Source organism: Lotus japonicus, chromosome 6 (genome assembly GCF_012489685.1).
Source record: "Lotus japonicus ecotype B-129 chromosome 6, LjGifu_v1.2".
Classification (NCBI taxonomy): Eukaryota; Viridiplantae; Streptophyta; class Magnoliopsida; order Fabales; family Fabaceae; genus Lotus; species Lotus japonicus.
In genome coordinates this window covers 24,793,957-24,805,891 of record NC_080046.1, presented here as the reverse complement: position 1 = coordinate 24,805,891, position 11,935 = coordinate 24,793,957, and the positions used below count along the sequence as shown (strand labels likewise).

General features: G+C 39.1%; 1 long non-coding RNA gene across 1 annotated transcript; it reads left to right on the top strand.

Moving 5' to 3' along the window:
• The first annotated feature begins 4,399 nt into the window (after nucleotides 1-4,399).
• LOC130724440 (uncharacterized) lies at nucleotides 4,400-5,853 on the top strand. Its single transcript, XR_009014507.1, has 2 exons — nucleotides 4,400-5,334; nucleotides 5,444-5,853. It is a non-coding gene; the product is annotated as an uncharacterized LOC130724440 (long non-coding RNA).
• Nucleotides 5,854-11,935: the final 6,082 nt, after the last annotated feature.

The window sequence follows — 11,935 nt, the reverse complement described above, 5'->3', positions numbered from 1 at the left end:
AACTCTTGAAAGATTAACCTTTACAAATCTTGCGGAAGTAAACATCATCTCAAAACTTTTGAATTAAATAAAATACGTATGAAACATACATCTAAAACCAAGGTAAATTACATCAACTTTAATTATCCGAATGAAAACAAAATAATTGCTCAATGCTTCACGAACTCGGTACTCTCAACCCAAAGAGAAAATGGATGTCTCTCAACCCAACCCAAATCCTTGGCCTCTTTCTTTTTATCTTCTTCCTCTTTATCTGAAGTGTAGTCGTCATCCGGTAGTGGCTCGTCACAGAGTATCAGCTTCCAAGAATGAGTCGTCGCCGTTATCTTCATGACCATCTACCCCCCCCCAAATAAACACATAAACAAGTAGCGCAAGGGTCAGGTCTCATATTCTCATAAAAACATTCACATATACATGTACTCTCATAAATAACAAGGTATAATAAGCATAATCTTTAAGTTATATCTCAGTCAGTCACCTAAGTTCAGTTAGGCTAGCGACCTCACCATTCACACAACCACCTCAACACCAACGGCCATATTCACGATCATCCGCAGATGAACAATTCTCGGAGGGGACACACCGTACAACCCTCATTCATGTGGGGGGACACACCGTCCGCCAGACACACCGTCCGTCCACAGAATCACAAGGTGACAGCAGTCAACCAAATCACGTGGGGACACACCGTACAACCCACAAAACACCCTCGCGTGCAAGTAACCGTTTGTCTCTAACGGTACCATCGTTCTCATGGCCCATAGTCTTCACTAGACCTATGTCCAATTACATCACATTTTACTTGCAAGCGATTAAGTTCTCATTTCTCTTTGTTAGGGCTCTAATAGTCAACCTAGAGTCTTAACATTTTCAACAGCGGGTAATGCTGTAAGATCAGGTTTTGATCGAGTAGTACAACTCTATGTTTTGATGATCACAAGTTAACATTTTAGTATGAACAATTATGGTACTCTAACGTGTTTTTCTGAGTGTGCTATTTACAGGCTCTGACCTCAATTCAAGCTCACACAAATCAGAAGCACTGTGCATAAAGAGTGACCCAAGCAACGCTTTCGCAACATCTATGTTCACTCTGAACAGTAGAAAAGCTTCAGAAGATCTGAAGTCACACAAGCTCTGATATGGACTCAGTCACTTGAAGTTCTGAAGATCCAGACGTTCTGACAACCAAGAAACTCTGAAGGTTCAGATGTTCTGATGGTGTAGAAGACTCTGAAGATCCAGAAGCTGAAAAGTGGAAACTCTGATGTCCAGAAGCAAGATGACTCTGAAGACCATGTACTGCCCTCTGAGTTCAGAATCAGAAGATACAACGGTAAGAGGATCTGTGCTTCCCTCTGACTCTGATCAACTGGCTTCACAAGTTCCAACATGAAGTATTCCCCTGATCAGAAGTCTACTAGGTTTAAAGGTCAAGTCACTATCCAAGTACAAAAGCAAATGTACTATCCTGACGACCTACCTAACATTCTCAGCCACAGCAGAAGCTGGAATTTCCAGAACTGCCCTCCAACGGTAGCATTTCCATGCAGCGTTCAAACCCTAATCCTTGGAGTATAAATAGAGGCTGAAGATTGAAAGATTCGGTTAGAAGAATCTCACACGCGCATGCTATATTCAAAACCTTCTAAGCATTCTTTCATCTGAATTCATTGTGTTTACTATTAGCTTTTCAGAAGCAAATTCTTTGTAAACATTCTTTCTTAAACAATTGTTAAGTTACCTTTAGGAGATCAAGTTTGATCGGATCCTAGAGAAGACTAAGAGAGTGAATCTTAGTGTAAGCTAAGTCAGTGTAATTGTTAGTCACTTGTAGGTTTCAAGTGCAGTTGTAACATTTACCTGATTAGTGGATTGCCTTCATTCTAAGAAGGAAGAAATCACCTTAACGGGTGGACTGGATTAGCTTGAGGGATTTATCAAGTGAACCAGGATAAAATCCTTGTGTGCTTTTCTATCTCTTATCTTAAGCACTTTGTTCTCGAAAGATTTGTTAAAATCTTTAAGGTGGAAGTTTTATTTTGAAAACGTTATTCAAACCCCCCCCCCCCCTTTCTACCGTTTTTCATACCTTCAATTGGTATCAAAGCGCAAGTTCTGATTACCACACCTAACAGTGTTCAGTGATCCGGGCCGGTGTGAAAAACAATGGCTACCACCAGTGAAACGCAAAAAGATGGTTACAATGCAAAGCCTCCCATGTTTGACGGTCAAAGGTTCGAATATTGGAAAGATAGACTTGAAAGTTTCTTTCTGGGTTTTGATGCAGATCTCTGGGATATTATTGCAAGGATATAACATTTGTGTTTGGGCGGTCGGCCTGCTGCCAGATGTCGATGGCGGATTGGTTTTCGATGGTCTCTCCCTCGGGGGGGATCAGGTTTAAGCTGGTTGACCGACATGCCCCCACCGCTTGGGTGATCGATCCCGTGGTTCATCGGGCGACGTACCGGGGAAGGGTCATGGAGGACCGTACTGACGAGCGTGGACGTCTAACGAAGGGAGTTCTACGACGCATGGAGCTGAGCTGCAACTTGCCGACTTCAGTTCGCTGTGGACTCCGACTCCGACACCGACGTTGACAGCTACTCGCCGAGCGACGAGGAGGAGGAGGAGGAGCTTTGAGCGATACTGGGAGGGTAGGTGTAGGCAGGCGTCATATTTTGTGTAGAGCTTTGACAACAGCTGGAGACTACACGACAAAGACGGGTTATGGCTTTATTCGTCAACGACATATCCATAGTGTTGCCTCCTCCTCTTCTAGTTCGACTAACAGAGGTCAGAACCAGCGCCCAAGCTTCTGGAAATCTGTGTGGCAGGCTCAAGTTTTACCACGGGTGATGATGTTGTATGGCGAGCCGTCGTGGGTATCCTACCGGTGAGACATGGCTTGTGCAAGCGAAGCATTATGGTTGAAGATGAGCGTCCGTTTTGTCATGACATCGAGGAAACTATTCATTATGTGTTGCTTGAATGCCCTATAGTAGCCCACTGGTGGTTTGCTTGTCCATTGAGCGTTCGATTCCAGATTGGTGAGGATACAACTCACTACATGCAACAGATTTTGGCCAGCCAAGATGATGAGGTAATTGCTGCTTGTTTTACATTTATTTATGTCATCTGGGAGCAGAGGAACTAGGTAGTGCATACCAACATTCAGGTACTCGAGGAGGTAGTCGTGAAGAGGATGCACGCGTTGTTGTGCGAAGACAGCCATGGGCTCGCGGGGATAGCTCCATCTAGCCATACCGTGACCACGGAACCTCCGAGATGGAGATGACATGCAACACATATTATCAAGCTGAATTTTGATGCTTCTTGGACAGCAGTGGCAGGTGCAGGCTTTGGCATGATTGCAGGGAACTCGAATGGAGAGGTTATGGCTGCAACAGCTCCTGGTCCTCTTGGTGCCCCTTCCCCTCTAATGGCGGAAGCTATGGCTTTCCGGTGGTGCGTTTCTTTAGTTAAAGACCTTGGTTTCTTCCGAGTGAATTTGGAAACAGATTGTTCGCAGCTGTTTGATGTTTGGCATAAGAGTAAACAGGGTGCTTCTTATTTATTTTCAATTTTGAATGACTGTAGAGACATGGTCTCCTATTTTAGTTATTTTGATTTGTCTTTTGTTTGCCGTTCCGGCAACTCTGTAGCTGATTTTTTGGACAAAGAATTCCTCAAAATTCTCCAACGCAGTTTGGATTGAGGAAGTTCCGCCGGCGTTGGATGCTTTGGTCTCTTCGGATGTAATAGTCTCTTTGGCTCCTTGATTTTAATATATTATCCATTTTTGGACTGGGCGAGGCCCCCAGGGTAGTCGTGTAAGACCCCAAAATAAATAACTAGTTTATTTATTTAATTTCATTATATTAATTAATTGAGTGTTTATAATCTATTATTTTTAAGTTATTTTCCTGACTTGATTTTAATTATGAATCAAGGAAATCATTTAAATGATAATTAATTTCAAAATATTTTATTTTCTATAGTTTCATTGAAAATAGAAATAATATCATTAGTGTTTTTATTTTTAATAAGCCATAACTTTTATTTTATTCAAAAAGCTCAATTCAACGCTCCGTGAGCTATCTGACAATTGTCTTTTCTCTCAAATGATGATAAGTACTATTGTCATTTTCTTATAATTTATACTTAGCTTATACGCATAATATGACGACGTCATATTTGTTCTAATTGTCTTACAGTTATTCTTTAGCTCAGTTTCTACTTATTTCTTAGTTTATGAATCATTTTATTTTGCTTAAAGTGATTCAAATTTATATTTCATCATTTCATAGAGTTCCTCATAATTTTTGATATAGTAATATATCATCTTTATATTTTTCTCTTAACTCTATGAGTTAAATCATTTAGTGTCTAAATTAATTTATACCAATTTACAAAATATCTTTCCTAAATATCTATCCATCCTTATCCCTCCACCAATCCGTTCCTATCCTCACTCTGTCGACATCCCTCTCACTCTTTTCTTTTTCTTTTTTTATTCTCAACTTGCAGCAGCCACACCCATTTATTCTTCCTCATCACCAATACTCTTTCTTCCTTCATGTGACAATAACCACCATGCTAATTTCTTCTCCTCACATTCCAGCACCCAAAACGCACATAATGGCCCCTCTTTCTCCTTCACGCAACAACACCAGCTCCTTCTCCTTAGTTCATTTTCTTTGTTGCAGCACCATCACCAACGTGTTTCTTCTTCCTCCTTCCATGAACGAGCCACCATCGGTCCTCTTTTTCTCATGACCGAGAGCCCCCATCAATCACCATCACCTTCCCTTCCTCTTCCTTTCTTCCACGCGAGCCACCACCTCTTCTGGTTCAAGGCCGCAAACAACAGCCACCGCAGCGAGCCTTCTCCTCTGCTCACGCGAACCACCACTTCCATGCCTCTTCACCGGGAACGCACCACCACCATAGGTGACCGCCGCCGCCTCTCCTCAGTTCTCCAGCAAGCATGGCGGCCACAACCGCCATCACCCACTCCCAGCGCCATGAACGGCGCCACCAACGCAAGGACAAGAGAGAAAACGAAACCCTAAAAACCGCCACCTTTCAACTCCGATCTCCGGCGAACCACTGAGTTTTTGGAGAAACCAAGCACACCATGGAACTCCCCTCGACGTGCGCTGCAAAACCCCTAAAGAAATTCTCCATTCCAATAACCTCCGCCGGAAACCGCCGCTACCCGCCGCCAACCACCGTCTTCTCCAGCCATCCTTCGCCGGAGGACTCACTGAACTCAGAACAAGGAAGCTCTTTCTCTCCTCTTGCCGAATTAAAGATCAATTTTGGGTAAGGGACAAACCTTTCTTCCAATTTCTGATTTTCCCCTTTCAAAACCCTAATTCTTTCTCTTATACATCTCCTAACCCTGTACCTGGTTGTGTGCTTTTGCTGTCAGCTCTAGTGATGTCAAATGGAGAGGACAACCATGACCAGCAAAGGAGAAACCTTCTACTTCCTTCCACTTTGATAGGGTTGGCATTCTTATCTGGATCGAATGATTTCTAGAGCCTATATGCTTCTCAATTTTGCTGTCCAAATGCTTTGTAAAATTTAGTGAAGAAAATATAGATTAGTGTATGTATTTGGTGTTTTATTAGACTCTGATCAATTTAGTTTTGTCTCAAGTTTTAGGTGCTGCGACCTTAAATTGAAAATGAAATTTGTGGGTTTAAAATTAGCTTAGAAGTTCCATGTTGTTGCTGTCACGTGATTGTAGCAGCCAACTGATCTGTCAAATACTTAGGTTTCGTGTCCGATTTTGGAACTGTTGTCTTCATAAGAATGGTAGATCTTTTCGTTAGAAAACGTTTGCCGCTGGTTTCATGTCGTTCCGACTTGTGTAGCTCAAGTTGTGCGCATTTTAGTGAGCACGGGTTAAGCTGTCCCGTTTCTCACGAACTGCTGTTAGTATTTTATTTTTCCTTAATTTTGTACTTCGAATTTAGACTTGAAAATTTATAGGGATTTACAAAACCTGTAGACGAAACCATGATAAAAATATTATATTTTTCTGAGTTCATTTGACATATTTAAAAATTCGCCAAAGTGGCTGTACAGTTTCTAATCGTTTGACAGAATTAGTAATTTCAAGTGAAAATGATTACTTTGGAAAAAGATGAGAAAACCTTTTATTTTAAAATGATATTACAATGCTGTGGAGTAGGAAAAAATCTCTTTTGGACTTTACTTACGTACGTTGTTTATCCTTTTATGAAAATAGAGAACGTTTGAGTTTTAAGTGCATTTATTCGTTCAAAAGCGATTGCGAAAGGTTTTGAAAGTCGAACAAGTTTTTGTAAGTGTTAGGGAATAAGAGTTTGGATATTATCTCTTTTGTTAATGAATCTTTTAGGGATAACATATTTGGTTAGAGATAGAGCAGTTAGGTTTGGATTCCCGAGTGAGGAATTAGACTTGGAAAGTAGGTAGCTCAATTAGTAATTACGCTTTGTGTACTTATGAAGGGTATGAATAACGGAAGCGCTTGGCGACGAAGCCAAAGGACAAAAAGAAGCGAGCCGACACGGGAAAGCAAAGATGTGAATGGAGTGTAGTTGCAGTCTAGGCAGGATATTGGCTAAGGTAAGGGTAACTCAGTTTTAGCGTGTCTTTGAGTCTTGCCTGCTTTTATCGCACTGCATGCGTTTGAGATGAAGATGTTTATATTGATTGGCATTGGATTATGATTATTATGCTTGCAATGTTGTATGCTTGCTTATGTTGACTGTTTCTGAGGCTTGTGCCAAATGTTTTCTGAAGGCTTCGGCCGAGTGAACTTATTGAGACGTGTGTCTCCGTTTTCTGGGAGGTTCGGCCGTTTACTGGTTTCTGTCATTACTGCTTTCTAGTGGATATGACATGGTTATTGTTGATACTTGACTTGGTTATTGGATTTGGGAGTTGTTGATTGACTTGGCATTTAGGGCTTGAACTTGAAGTGGCAATGCGGTGGTGATTGTCTCACGTGATTGTTCCGTCTTTTAAGGCGTTATAAAGTGGCGGTGTGGTGGTGATTGTCCCACGTGATCGTCCCATCTTTCGAGATGTCCTAAAGTGGCAGTGGAGTGGATATTTTCACAGGACTGTCTCGTCTTTCATGGGCGTTATTAAGTGGCATTCAGGGGAGTTCAGTTCTCCGTCTGTCCCGTCTTTCATGGGCGTTATTTGGTGATAGTTCAGGGGAGTCTGTTTCCCGCTCTATCCCGTCTTGCAGCATATAGTTGCATTATAGGGCAATAATATTTGCTTCTGATGTTTTGGTTGATAATTGGTTTGTTGTTATATGGTTGAGGATTGTTGATATTTGATTTGATGCTATATTGTTAAGGTTGTTGATATATGATTTGATGTTATGTTGTTGAGGAGTGTTGATGTCTGATTAAATGTTATGTTGTTGAGGTTATTGTTATTTGATTTAAATATGTTATTATGTTGCTGATATCTGATTAAATCTATGTTGTTGATATCTGATTTGACCCTATGTTGTTGGATATATGTTGTCATCTATCTTGAACTAAGTTGATAGCTTATGTGCCATGTATGCACTTAAATTTGAATAGCATGATTTTCTCTTTTTACGTGGTAGTTGCATGGAGTTAACCCTTTCTATTTGCTATTTGTTGTTTGGGCGCTTAACGCTATTAGGCGATGGAGAACCCTCGATGAAGCTTGACTTTTGTACGAGTCGGAGCTGAAGACTTGAAGATTAGTGGAGGACATGAAGAGTAGAGTCGGGTTTAAGGCCTTGGGTTAGAGAGCTTACCGTCATTGGTTTAAGCTCAACTAATGATTTTTAGGAATTTATATTTGAGTTTCCGGGTAGGTTCCGATGCTTTGCTTTCCGGCGGTTCCCCGATGTGGAGATCGTAGGGAGTATGTCGGATTTATGGTGTCATTGCATAATAGGTTTTTGTTGAGTTGTTTCTATTGGTCAGGTTTTGTAGTTGTGAGTATGCATGACATGTTTTGGAAATACATTTGAAAAGAAAAAAAAATATACTAGTGTTTATACATTCTTTTGGAAAATATTGCATATTTACTTTGATAGGTTACTAAAGTGACACCCGAAATTCGGGGCGTTACAAGTCGCCTCGTGGCGGTTACACAGGCTCAGAGTTGGGCCTCTCCCACAAGGCCCAACTAGCCCAATAAGAGTAGTTAAACTCGCAAGGCCCAGCCCCTAGCCTATAAATAAGGAGCATTTACCACATGTAAAGGGGTCTTGGCTCATTTGACCAATAACAAACTCTCAATTCAGTTATTTTCTCTCTCTAAGCGGTTACACTCTCTCTCTAGGCAGTTACACATTTTCCTCTCTAGATTCTCTCTCTTATTGCAATCCCTTCACTCTAGGTACTATATCTATATGTATCTGCATGTATATGTTAAGTACTATTTCTATATGTATCTGTTGGCACCTAAAAATAGGGAAAATTCAGCTAAATGTGTTGGTTGCTGATTAGCAATTTCGAATATCTAAATATGGCATTTGGGCTAGTTGTTAGTTGATGGATCGACTCTCACCAGTTGTTAGCCAATTTACATCGTCTAACAGTAAGTCATTAACCGATTTGGATCGACTGATAGTCATTCATTAGCCGATTCGAGCCCTAAAGTTGTAAAGTCCAAATGTTAGATTCATAATTCTTTAATCTCATATTTTGAGTAATAACAACGATCTTCATTGCTTTACTATGAAATGCACAAATTTCTCTTAAAAATCTAATGTCTTGACTTTTCAGGATCTTAACGCCCATACTCTCTATCATCTGAAGAGCATAAATCCGATCTGGTGAACGCATCATCTAGAGAACATTTGACCAGTCAATGAAATAACAGTTACATACACTTAATGAAACAAGTATGGTCCAATGAAGAAGGCCTAAGTGATAAGAAATTTGAGAAGCTAGATATATCTTGTGAGCTACAAAAGGAAAGTTGAACAAAGAACAAACTGAAAGTACAACGTTGTCATATTGAATCACATCAGACAACTATCTACCAACTCCAAACTTTCACTCGAAGAGGAAAGATCCATTGCACGAAGATTGTACCTACCTCTGGATCACCTTTTTAGAAAGTCTTCTCTGAAGCAAAGTACAACAATAGGCAGAATAATTAAATGCAAAGTAGATGGCTTTTGTACACTGGATGGCTTGGACAGTCAATCAGCAGACGATGCAACGTCTCTTGACCTAAAGTGGGAAGTGTATATGGAAGACTTGAAGAGCTGAAACATAACAATTCCTTCATTCTTTCAGTATTTGAACAACAAGTGAAAAAGTCTTAAGAACTCCTTTGTTCATCATCATCATCAGAGCACATACAAGTCAAATCATTCTTTGAAATACTCTTGATAATCTTTAGTGTCATATCTTGTACACACTTGAAGAAGAGTAACTTGGCCTTAATCTTTATACATCACTCTTTGCAAAGAGATCTAAGTAAAATGCTTGTTTGGGAGAAGTCATATCGAACACTTGTTGAGGATAATTCCTTATACTAGTGAAGGAGAAATCGTTGATACTTGTTTAGTGAAAAATCTTAGTGAATATCTACACCTGGACGTAGCCCATCGATTTAGGGTGAACCAGGATAAAAATCTCTTGTGTGGTTGTTGTTTGATTTAATTTATGTATCGCCAATTCGCCATCGATCATGTCTATTCGCTGCATCTTATCTCATTTGGGAAAATCCTTGATAATCTTGCCATTTATTTTCGGTTGATTTAAGTCTTTTCTTTTCATTTTCGTCTTGCCTTAGTTTAGAAGTCATTCCTTTGATACAAACTTTCTAATAGCATTCTCTAAGACCTTTTGAGAGTTTCTTAGGAACCTACATTGAGGAACAAAGTCTCTTCCACGAATAATCGCTTGACAAGGGAATTGTTACGTTGGTTGTTTAGCTAACCTACACCGTTACCTGATCCCCAAATTTATTGTAAACCAACAGTATCAAGTTATTTTTTTGCAATGAGATATATTTCTAACTTTAGATTGTAGCATATTTAGTTATCGTCAAGTAAATCACTAACCAGTTCAACTCTATGTTTACCTTAAACACCCTAAAATAACTGCATCCAAGAGAGGTTTTGCATAAGTAATCCACCAACCTCGATACACTCTCTAGGTGTGAGGCTTTCTAATTTAATCTATTCATCAGTTGTCACTCTTTAATTATTAGAAATTTCTTTCAAAAATTTCACAGCTTTCGCCATACACTTGTCATTTTTAGACATTTCTTTTATTGTTAGCAGACTTTCGAAATTCTACAAGCTTCTTGGCAATCCTGTCCATGCTACTAGTAGCAATTACATTCTCTCTTCACTTTTTTTACTATACGACCTTTAAAATGGGTAGTTTGTTCTTACCTTTATTTTGATTGTGAACATTGTTTGGATGACATCTTGAATATCTTCAACATTTTGTACAACAATTTCCTCCATGTGTAATAAGGAAAGACATTATTTACTTAATTATAAGAATAGAAAATCTAATGAGAATGATTTTTTATATGATTTTTCAGTTTGATAAAAGAATGTTTTTATGGAACAAGGTGTATCTGCACATATACAGAGGAAAAATTCATATATATTTGAATTTTCTCTAACTATTTTCAAATTTAAAAGAATATTTTTACCAAATTGACCAAATTTCAACTCTCCAATCATTTATGGCTTGTGCTTGCAAATTTTCCTGGCCCAAAGTGTAGCAACAATGTACTTTTCATAATTTTCAGCGAGAGGTTTCGTTTCCTTGAACTGAAAAAAACAACATCCTCAATCTGTGATGCATGGGTACGGCCAAAACGGCCGCGTACCCGTACCGGATACGTACCCGGTACCAGGTACGTACCCGGTACGCATATGCTGTGGGTACGCATACGTATCCGTTCCAGAAAAAAAAATGGTCCTTACTCAAAACGACGACGTTTTGGCCTTTAAAAAAGAAAAAAAAAAAAGAGAGAACCCTAAGGGGCTGCGATCTGATGCAAGAGTAGAGACGCAGGTAGATGCCATGGAACCAAGAAGGATGAAGACGCAGGTAGAGCTTCAGAGTTCAGAAAGCCAAAAAAGAAAAAAAAAAAGTTGAAGATGACATGTTGATGTTGAGGCTGCGCAGTAGAATAAGGAAGATGACTTTTAGGGTTTTAGTGAATGTGATGAGAGACCCTCAATATGGGCCGTCCAAGTTTAAAAGTTGGACCCATTTTTTTATTTTGCATAACCAATATAAATATAGACAAAAACATGCCATGGAATAATAATAATAATTCTAAGATGGTATATGTTGTTGTGGTGTTGAACAATTATTTGGTTTTATGTTGTTTTGTTGAACAATTTAATATTATGTCTTGGATGTTATTTTAATTAGTTATATTTATCTATTTTTTGCATAATTAATTTATATTTAAATATTATGTATATTTCATTATATATTACATTTAAAAAAATATACATATATCTAACGTACCCGTACCTCTGTTTTTTCAAAAATCGCGTACCGTGTACCCTATACCGTACCCGTACCCGTGCAACACATATCCTCATCCAACTTTCTTCTTGATTTTTAGAAATTTTGTCTTGGAGATTGTCTATTCCATCCAACACACTATTTGAAGTTTCTACTGCACTTGGAAAAGCATGTATGGCAGAATGTTTCCACTCTATAGGAAAAATATTATCTCTAAATCTAACAAATATCAATTCACAGTTAAAAGGATCAATAATGGTGCATTTCATTTCTTGAAAGTGAATCGTATAGCGCTCTACCAATATTTGTCCAACACTTTTAAGACTTTGATTTATTTCATACACTAATAAAGCATCAGAAATGTATTGAGTACCTAAGGGAGTTTCAACCTCAATAACTCATTTGCCTTTAACATC